The sequence below is a fragment of the Salvelinus sp. IW2-2015 genome, unplaced genomic scaffold, assembly GCF_002910315.2.
Source record: "Salvelinus sp. IW2-2015 unplaced genomic scaffold, ASM291031v2 Un_scaffold5640, whole genome shotgun sequence".
In the NCBI taxonomy this organism is placed as follows: Eukaryota; Metazoa; Chordata; class Actinopteri; order Salmoniformes; family Salmonidae; genus Salvelinus; species Salvelinus sp. IW2-2015.
In genome coordinates, this window is record NW_019946905.1 from 24,319 (window position 1) to 33,497 (window position 9,179).

General features: G+C 42.8%; 2 long non-coding RNA genes across 8 annotated transcripts; both read left to right on the top strand.

The window, feature by feature from the left end:
* Window positions 1-5,037: 5,037 nt before the first annotated feature.
* Window positions 5,038-5,958, top strand: LOC139026729 (uncharacterized). Of its 6 annotated transcripts, none has more exons than XR_011478649.1 (6): window positions 5,038-5,123; window positions 5,186-5,208; window positions 5,316-5,404; window positions 5,483-5,506; window positions 5,594-5,708; window positions 5,895-5,958. It is a non-coding gene; the product is annotated as an uncharacterized lncRNA (long non-coding RNA). The 6 variants fall into 6 exon arrangements; XR_011478652.1 differs by having other exon boundaries at window positions 5,361-5,404; XR_011478648.1 differs by lacking the exon at window positions 5,483-5,506 and adding an exon at window positions 5,753-5,797 and having other exon boundaries at window positions 5,316-5,383; window positions 5,873-5,953.
* A 344-nt stretch (window positions 5,959-6,302) lies between these two features.
* LOC139026730 (uncharacterized) lies at window positions 6,303-6,578 on the top strand. Of its 2 annotated transcripts, none has more exons than XR_011478653.1 (3): window positions 6,303-6,385; window positions 6,421-6,482; window positions 6,562-6,578. It is a non-coding gene; the product is annotated as an uncharacterized lncRNA (long non-coding RNA). The 2 variants fall into 2 exon arrangements; XR_011478654.1 differs by lacking the exon at window positions 6,562-6,578 and adding an exon at window positions 6,523-6,539.
* The last annotated feature ends 2,601 nt before the right edge of the window (window positions 6,579-9,179 follow it).

Consider the following 9,179-nt stretch of genomic DNA (forward strand, 5'->3'; position numbering starts at 1 on the left):
GTTTTACTGTGTCTCTGGTAAGGGTACTGTGTTAGAGGACTGGGTGTTTACTGTGACTCTGTAAGGGTACGTGTTAGAGGGCTGGGTGTTTACTGTGATCTCTGTAAGGGTACGTGTTAGAGGACTGGGTGTTTACTGTGTCTCTGTAAGGGTACGTGTTAGAGGACTGGGCGTTTACTGTGATCTCTGTAAGGGTACGTGTTAGAGGACTGGGTGTTTACTGTGTCTCTGGAACTCTGATCCTGAAACAGATGTTTGGTGGGTCGGTAGGGGCCGTGTGAAGCTGTGGACTTGGAGAACAGAGGGAGTGTGTGTGCGTGTCTGTCTGTCTGAGTGAGACTGCGTATGTGCATATGTGTGTGTGTTCTCTCGTGGGACAGGATTGAGCGAGCGAGGGATGGAAGGGAGGGGTAAGGAGGATTGGGGGAGTCAGGGGAGTGGGTGCAGGACGAGTTTACAAAGGGTCACAGTTTTCCATAGTTTCCACCTCACCACTAAACTCCTTACAACTGAGAGGCTTTTACACTGATATCCACTCCCCAAATCCTGCCAATTCCCTCGCTCTACTCCCTCCCTCCCTTCCATATCTCTCTCTCTCTCTCTCTCTCCTCCCATCTCTCTCTCGCTCTCTCCCGTCTCTCACTCGTCATCATCCCTTCTTTATTGTGTCACTTCAGTCTCAAAGCTTTGAAGATCTCTCCAAGGGATTTCTTATTTAATATCCAATATGTATTAGTGTGGTCGGCTCCAGAATGGATCTGATGTCTTACAGTACACTGTTAAAATAAAGTGCTTTGGAAACTGAGCTTCCACCAACGTTAAGGAGACAAAACGTTCACTTTGCTGGAGTATTGAAACATCATTCCGAGAGGTTTTGAAACATTACACGGTGTTTTGATTGATTAACATGACTTAATCACGAGTTCTGCAACACCAGGGACTGGGAGGCCTACCGGGAACGTTTGAAAACACTCTTTTGGTGTTTCACGTTCTGTTTAGTGCAGAATTATACCACTCCTTCTATGGTATTGACTTCATTGATTTATGTATCTGATCATTTGCCAATTTAACCCATTTTGTCAGGCGGTGTTGAGCACAGTGTTAAATCCACCAGCGTTAACTAGAGGTTTTACAACAAGCATTGCAGGATGCTGCATTTTGCTTCTACTGTACCATCAACGTTTGCTAATGTGAGAATGGGTCATCTCATCATTGAACTTAATTTTGCCTGACGGTTGTAAAATATCCATTCATCGTGATCGCTTACACCTCATGGCACAACAAGCTGCTCAGTACTACTGTAGATGTCTAACTTTTATTTCTTCAAACATGCATATAACAATGTCTAAAATAATTGATAATAATCATGACATTGTGTCAGCAGGTGATTGTGAAGTAAATAACTGTCTGTTAACAATAACTGCCACTCTCAGGAACAACTACACAGACCTGAACGAGGAAGGAACAGGAAATGGAATGACAGTTATAAATGTATGTGGGTATTATTAGTTCTACAGCCTAACTGTTTGTTACGTTGCCAAAATAATCATTTCTAGTTGAATGAACACATCATTTTAATTTGACAGAATTTTTGCCTACCTTTTATCATGTTGGAGATAAGTTTTGACCAAGTAAACATTTTAAGTTCAGGTTACATTTTGACCCGAAAAAAGCTGGGTAAACAAAACAAAAAAAAGCTGCGGAACCAGTTACTTCAAAATATTTAGTTTAAACATAATTTTGTATATTCTTTTTACAGTGCACCTTCATTTCGTTGATCTCCACCCCAAACAAGTAACAGATGAATAGCATAATATTCTCATGCTTAAATTCAAGGTCAGAATGCACATAGAGAGAAAAGTGCATAAAAAGATAATTCCATTCCATTTAGCTACGCTTAACTCGGAAATCCCTCCTAACTGCCTGACATCAGCTTCCCCTGGCAGAGACAGAGACAGAAACAGAGACAGAGACAGAACCAGAAACAGAGAGCAGGAAAACAGAGACAGAGACAGAAACAGATGACAAGAACAGAGACAGAGACAGAGACAGTAGACAGAGACAGAAGGACAGAGACAGAGGGACAGAGGACAGAGACAGAAACAGAGGACAGAGACAGAAAAACAGAGACAAGAACAGAGACACAGGACAAAACAGAGAACAGAAGACAGAGACAGAGACAAGACAGAGACCAGAGACAGAGACAGAGACAGAGACAAGAGGACAGAAGACAGAGACAGAGACAGAGACAGAGACAGAACAGAGACAGCAGACAAGCACAGGACAGAGACAGAGACAGAGACCGAGACAGAGANTGCTTCAAGCAACTAAGCAAGCAAACAGACGTGGTCACCAGCTCCCACATCACAGCCTAGATGGACTGGCATCACAGCCTAGACGGACTGGCATCACAGCTAGACGGACTGGCATCACAGCCTAGACGGACTGGCATCACAGCTCAGACGGACTGGCATCACAGCCTAGACGGACTGGCATCACAGCCTAGACGGACTGGCATCACAGCCTAACGACTGGCATCACAGCCTAGACGGACTGGCATCACAGCCTAGACGGACTGGCATCACAGCCTAGACGGACTGGCATCACGCCTAGATGGACTGGCATCACAGCCTGATGGACTGGCATTCAGCCTAGATGGACTGGCATCACAGCCTAGATGGACTGGCATCAAAGCCTAGAACGACGGCATCACAGCCTGACGGACTGGCATCACAGCCTAGACGGACTATCAAGCCTAAGACGAAACTGGGCATCACAGCCTAGGCGGACTGGCATCACAGACTGAGGACTGGCATCACAAGACTAGATGGACTGGCATTACAGACTAGTTGGACTCTAGATGGACTGGCATCACAGCCTAGATGGACTGGCATCACAGACTAGATGGACTGGCATCACGGCCTAGATGGACTGACATCACGGCCTAGATGGACTGACATCACGGCCTAGATGGACTGGCATCACAGCCTAGATGGACCGGCATCACAGCCTAGATGGACTGGCATCACAGCCTAGATGGACCGGCATCACAGCCTAGATGGACTGGCATCACAGCCTAGATGTAGATTAAACAAACACACACTGACCAGGTAGACAGCATCGTTGAAACACCTTTGCAGTAGTAGACTATCAACAAATGAATATATAATTATCCTATTCATCACCACAACTACCTCCCGCCCCTCACTGTCAAGCCCATCTCACGGCATGCAGCTGACTGCAGTGGCGAATCGATAGGATAGAGCAGAAGTGTTACAAACTCAGTGTTTAGCATAGGGCTCAATAACAGCTATTCCATTGATATTAGCTACTACCTTTGTCCACAATTCAATCCGTGACATCTAATCATTGTTTTTCTCTATTTGTACTATTTCAGCACCTCGGCATCCGTAGGCTKCTTTRACAGTAAAAACCAAGCTCGGYCYCTCCATCCTTTGACACCCACGATGCGACTTCCAGATGGCACTGTAGATGATGCGACATCGTCATGACGAATCACGTTCACCATTTGTCAAGATCCCCGTGAACTTAAAAGTCAAATTAATTATAAATAACGACATGACACATAAAGCTGTCAATTGTAGTCTCTGCGCTCAGCTCGGCGCAGCAGCTTGCGGTAAAACTCTGCGCCAACGGCCAGAACCGAACCGGAGGATTCTAACGCGATGCAGACAAGTCTACAACCGAACCAACAGCAGTATCAAACCCGACATATTACAACAGTGTAATCGCTTAGAAATGCACTTACGGTTCGTAGGAACTGTATTTCATCTTCTCCGGCTTCTCCCGCATCAGCCATAGTTGCCGTCCGCGACAGAACCGACCGGAGTATCCGTGTGGAGGCGACAGAAGGCAGCACCGGCGATGCTGCTGACCGGAGCTGGAGAATAACCCAGTGTGTGTTGCCTCGCTCTCATTGGACGGGTTACATGTTCAAAACGGGGAGGAGTTGTGCAGGTGTGTGTAGATGATCACTGTGCCCCCTCTTCCGGTATCATTTCAAAACAGATGGTGCAGCAACGTGAACGGATGAAGGAAGATACCACACTACTGTTATTGAAGAACGGCGTACTACACCGACGGTGGTAGGGGATTCTGGTTGATGAGCAGTCACATTCGTTAAGATAGATTAGCTTGCGGTATGTCAGGAATGTTGCTGTTTCATCACGGGAGGCATATCCCGATCAACTAACTAATCAAACAATATGTCCAATACAAGGCCAGAAAATATAGTATATGAACTGTTTATCGGTGTAGCTAGTGTTGTTTTGTAATCGTATAATACAGCAGACGAGAGAAGAGCGACATACTGAGCAAATATTTTATACGAAATGAATATGGTTCCAGATCAAACATTGTAATGTCAGAACATTCATAAAATAAAAAAATCAATACTATTTTCAGAAATAGTGGACACCTCCGGATAAAATCGATAACATTGCACATGACAATGGATAACTGAGTCAGTCAAACTAGTTTTTGGCACATTTCTTTGGACAATTGTGAAATCATTAAAAATCCGTAATTTACAATAACATTCATAAAAACATGTACCTTTTTAGAGTTTTAGAATTAATACGGCATGTCAAGTAAGTTGACATTTTGTGATGAAGACATTTACTAATTGTAAAACAAGTCGTATTTAATATAGCTAAATAAATCTCAAATGAAAAACTGCTGAGAAATTGGTCTTCTAAACCTATATGTCCCTAATGAACAAATCAAACTCTGAAATTAACCATATGTATCTGTTAATGATTCAAATCTAAGATTGTGATTGCCAGAAAAAAAGTATAAATGACATTGGCAACAGCTGTTATATTAAAACTGTAAAATGTTAGACCATACGAAAACAGCTCCATTTCGAAAATAGCTTTTTTTTCAAGATGAGCCTTGATTCACGTGAAGTGTACGTTTAAAAAATAAAATCTGGCCCTTTAAGCAGGGTCTAGAAGGGATGCAGATTTTTCAGAATTTACTTTTCTTAGCAGTTTGGAGAATAACGTAGCAGGTAGGGAGAATTAACGTAGCAGGTTTGGGGGAATTAACGTAGAAGTTTTGGGAGAATTAACGTAGCAGGTTAGGGAGAAGTAACGTAGCAGGTTGGAGAATTAACGTAGCAGGTTGGAGAATTAACGAGCAGGTTTGGGAATTAACGTAGCAGGTTAGGGAGAATTAACGGAGCAGGTTTGGAGAATTAACGTAGCAGGTTTGGGGAATTAACGTAGAAGGTTTGAGAATTAACGTAGAAGTTGGAGAATTAACGTAGCAATTTGGGGGAATTAACGTAGAAGGTTTGGGAGAATTAACGTAGCAGGTTAGGGAGAATAACGTAGCAGGTTAGGGAGAATTAACGTAGCAGGTTAGGAGAATTAACGTAGCAGTTTGGAGAATTAACGTAGCAGGTTTGGAATTAACGTAGCAGTTTGGGAATTAACGGCAGGTTAGCAGAATTAACGAGCATTTGGGAGAATTAACGTAGCAGGTTGGTGAGATTGATTACGGAGCAGGTTTGGAGAATTAACGGAGCAGGTTTGGAGATTAACGAGAAGGTTGAGAATTAACGTAGAAGGTTTGGGAGAATTAACGTAGAAGGTTTGGGAGAATTAACGTAGAAGGTTTGGGAGAATTAACGTAGCAGGTTAGGGGGAATTAACGTAGCAGGTTAGGGAGAATTAACGTAGCAGGTTAGGGAAATTAACGTAGCAGGTTGGAGAATTAACGTTAGAAGGTTTGGGAGAATTAACGTAGCAGTTGGGAGAATTAACGTAGCATGGTTTGGGAGAATTAACGTAGCATTTGGAGAAAAGTAGAGTGAGAATAACGTAGAGTTTGGGAGATTAAGTAGCAGGTTTGGAGAATTAACGTAGCAGGTTTGGGAGAATTAACGTAGCATGTTTGGAGAATTAACGTAGCAGGTTTGGAGAATTAACGTAGAGGTTATGAGTCATTAAGAGTATGAGAAGTTATCAGGAGATAACGTAGCAGGTTAGGGGAATTAACGGTAGAAGGTTAGAGAATTGGTTAAGGTTGGGAAAAGGTTAGAATTTGTCAACTTTTGACTCAATTTGACAAAAGCTGTATCCCATCTAGACATGACCATTGAGCAGCGCCTCTATTTTCTAGGTAGTGGTTGTGATGCAGAAGTGTCGTAGCCCAGGATTGTTGAAGTATCACTGTCAGTCAGTGTCGTAGCCAGGATTGGTTGAAGTATCACTGTCAGTCAGTGTCGTAGCCCAGGATTGTTGAAGTATCACTGTCAGTTCAGTGTCGTAGCTCAGGATTGGTTGAAGTATCACTGTCAGTCAGTGTCGTAGCCAGGATTGGTTGAAGTATCACTGTCAGTCAGTGTCGTAGCCAGAGTGTTTGAAGTATCACTGTCATCAGTGTCGTAGCCAGTTGGTTGAAGTATCACTGTCAGTCAGTGTCGTAGCCAGGATTGGTTGAAGTATCACTGTTCAGTCAGTGTCGTAGCCAGGATTGTTGAAGTATCACTGTCAGTCAGTGTCGTAGCCAGATTGGTTTGAAGTACACTGTCAGTCAGTGTCGTAGCCCAGTGATCCTGTCAGTCAGGCTAGCCAGGATTGCCCCACCAGCGTTCCACCTCTGACACTGGCATCTCTTTCCTCCCAGCATAGTCCTCCACCTGTGGTAACATGACATACCACACATTAACATAATGTCATGACATACCACACATAACATAATCTCATGACAAACAAGACATGAACATAATGACAAACCACACATTAACATAATGTCTATGACATACCACACATTAACATAATGACATGACAACACACATTAACATAATGTCATGACATACCCACATAACATAATACATACAACCAAACATACACACATTAACATAATGTCATGACATACCAGACATTACCACCATTAACATAATGTCAAGACAAACCCACACATTACCAACATTTAACATAATGTCATGACAAACAAGACATGAACATAATGACATTACATACCACACATTAACATAATGACATTCCAACATTACACCATTAACATAATATAATGACAAACCCATTAGCAAGACATTAGCATACTTCATGACATACCACACATTTGCATAATGTCATGATATCTACACACATTAGTATACTGTCATGACATACCACACATTAACACCATTAACATAATGTCATACCAGACATTCGCATAATGTCATGACATACCAGACATTAACATCATATCATGACATACCACACATTAACATCATGACATACCACACATTAACATCATGTCATACCACACATTAACATCATGTCATGACACACCAGACATTAGCTTACTGTCATGACATACCACACATGAACATAATGTCATGCCACACATGAACATAATGTCATGACATGCCTTACATTAACAGAATGTCATGACATGCCTTACATTACCATAATGTCATGACATCCCAAGTAGGTGATGAGACTAGACCTGCCGAACTTGAACAATGTTTATGAGTACCACTTTATCGTGGCGGTGGCATCCCTGACCCTCACGACGGCGGGTAAGCCACACCCACACTGCTCAAATAAACCTATTCTAGTCTAATGTTGGCAGAAGCCTCTGTATGAATGGAGGCATATAGACTGATGGGTACTTGGTAATGGCTGTCAGTGAAGAACAAATTCTTATTTACAATGACGTCCTGCCGGGGAACAGAGGGTTAACTGCCTTGTTCAGGGGCAGAACGACAGATTTTACCTTGTCAGCTCGGGGATTTGATCCAGCAACCTTTCGGTTAGCGGCCCAACGCTCTAACCACTAGGCTACCTGCCGCCCCAAGTACTGCCGCCCCATGTACGCATTGCGAACATTTTGGACAGTTTCTGACCTAAACTACACTGAAAAATGCTACTCAGTTTGCTACACAAAACATATATTAGACAGTAAGGCTCCTGATTCAGGAGGGGATTCTCTCCTGTTACTCGGCCAATGCTTGATTTGGGAAGAAGCTAACCACTTAGCTAGATAGCTAACGTGCTACTAAGTTAGCAAACCAAATATACAACTGCAGAGCTTTTAGACAGGATTCGAACCGGCGACTGTAGTGATGCCTCTTGCACTGAGGATGCAGTGCCTTAGACCGCTGCGCCACTCGGGAGCCCAAGTGTCAGTAAGGTTTGAAAACATCGCCCCCTTGTGGTGGGCTGTTAATCAGTTACATTAAAGACCCCTTGTGGTGGGCTGTTAATCAGTTACATTGCCCCTTGTGGTGGGCTTGTTAATCAGTTACATTAAACCCCTTGTGGTGGAACTGTTAATCAGTTACATTAAAAACCCCTTGTGGTGGACTGTTAATCGTTACATTAAACCCCTTGTGGTGGACTGTTAATCACGTTACATTAAACCCCCTTGTGGTGGACTGTTAATCAGTTACATTAAACCCTTGTGGTGGACTGTAATCAGTTTACATTAACCCCTTGTGGTGGACTGTTAATCAGTTACATTAAACCCCCTTGTGGTGGACTGTTAATCAGTTACATTAACCTTGTGTGGCTGTTAATCAGTTACATTAAACCCCTTGTGGTGGACTGTTAATCAGTTACATTAAACCCCTTGTGGTGGACTGTTAATCAGTTACATTTAAAACCCCTTGTGGTGGACTGTTAATCAGTTACATTAAACCCTTGTGGTGGAACTGTTAATCAGTTACATTAAACCCCTTGTGGTGGACTGTTAATCAGTTACATTAAAACCCCTTGTGGTGGACTGTTAATCAGTTACATTAAACCCTTTTGTGTGGACTGTTAATCAGTTACATTAAACCCCTTGTGGTGGGCTGTTAATCAGTTACAATTAAACCCCCTTGTGGTGGGCTGTTAATCAGTTACATTAAACCCCTTGTGGTGGACTGTTAATCAGTTACATATTAAACCCCTTGTGGTGGACTGTTAATCAGTTACATTAAACCCCCTTGTGGTGGACTGTTAATCAGTTACATACAACCCCTTGTGGTGGACTGTTAATCAGTTAACATTAAACCCCCTTGTGGTGGACTGTTTAATCAGTTACATTAAACCCCCTTGTGTGGACTGTTAATCAGTTACATTAACCCCCTTGTGGTGGACTGTTAATCAGTTTAACTTAAACCTAAATGAATCCCATCTGAGCTGTTTCAGTACTGCCTTGGG